Consider the following 1484-nt stretch of genomic DNA (forward strand, 5'->3'; position numbering starts at 1 on the left):
AGAGCACTTTACACTGGCTCATGATAAAATCAAAAATTCAGAGAAAAAGAAAAAGAGAGAAATCTTACAGTGATGCAAGGGAGGCAAATGTGTATATTTTATATATTGTAATAGTTTATATATATATATAACTACGCTCTCTAAGTGGTTGGCGTTAGGAAGGGCATCCAGCTGTAGAAACTCTGCCAAATCAGATTGGAGCCTGGTGTAGCCATCTAGTTTCACCAGTCCTCAGTCAAATCGTCCAACCCATGCTAGCATGGAAAGCGGACGTTAAACGATGATGATGATGATGATATATATATATATATATATAGTTTATATAACCCTTTCTACTATAGACACAAACCTTGCATCACTTTTTTTGTCACTTTTTTGCCTCATACCTTTTTTCTCTGAAATTCTATTTAATAAAATTAGCATTTTTAGATTCCTCTCACTTTGATTTATCATTTGAGATTAAATAGAATATATATAGTTTTTAAATTAAGAAAGTTTTTTTGAAAGCGTTACTTTTTTTCGGCACTTTTGGCTTCACAACTTCTTTATATTAAAGATTCTTTTGATAAAATTGACATTTTTAGATTCCTCTCGTTTCAAGAAAGTTACTTTCAAATTCGATTTTTCACCTTACTCTCCATTTTTGAACCTCACATATTTTAACGTAACTTTTTTTCTACTGAACCAAATTTCAATATTTTCATGCCAAAATGTAGCTTGGGAGATGGCTATTATAGAACTGTTAACAGTTCTGGATTTGGTAGCAAAATGAGTTAGTGACAAAGCTTTGAAGAAGCTGCAAGTGAGTAAATGTTGGCCTTAAGAATACTATTCAGTCTTGGTAGTGGTTGAATGATATTTATCTCATTAATGCTCTTTAGGAAAAACTTGAACATCACACAATCTTATTTCCACTTCTTACATATCTAATCACTCACACTTATGTCCAATATAGCTCTCTCTTGATTAAAATCCAATAATTAAAGTGGGAACAAATTGAGGGAATTGTAACACACTCTCACATATACAGTTCAGAGAGCTCTTACCTCTGCTGGCGACAAAGGGCTTCTCGCTCAGAGTAAAAGGCAGACTATATGACGCATGTGTACGAACAGCAATGCTACATGACAGTAAAACATGGGCTGTGACTGCTAAGGACATGTGTAGGCTCGCAAGGAATGAAGCCAGTATGCTCTGATGGATGTGTAATGTCAGTGTGCATACTAGACAGAGTGTAAGTACCTCGAGAGAAAAGTTGAACCTAAGAAGCATCAGTTGTGGTGTGCAAGAGAGACAATTGCGCTGGTATGGTCATGTGGCGAGAATGGATGAGGATAGCTGTGTGAAAAAGTGCCACACCTTAGCAGTTGAGGGAACCTGTGGAAGAGGTAGGCCCAGGAAGACCTGGGATGAGGTGGTGAGGCACGACCTTCGAACATTGGGCCTCACTGAGGCGATGACTTCTGATCGAGACCTTTGGAAAT

General features: G+C 37.1%; 1 protein-coding gene across 5 annotated transcripts in view; it reads left to right on the top strand.

Moving 5' to 3' along the window:
* Window positions 1–1484, top strand: part of LOC106877348 (centrosomal protein CCDC61) — a 107103-nt gene that overhangs the window by 86096 nt on the left and 19523 nt on the right. The gene's annotated exons all lie outside the window — the stretch shown is intronic.

This window comes from Octopus bimaculoides, chromosome 9, assembly GCF_001194135.2.
Source record: "Octopus bimaculoides isolate UCB-OBI-ISO-001 chromosome 9, ASM119413v2, whole genome shotgun sequence".
NCBI classification, from domain to species: domain Eukaryota; kingdom Metazoa; phylum Mollusca; class Cephalopoda; order Octopoda; family Octopodidae; genus Octopus; species Octopus bimaculoides.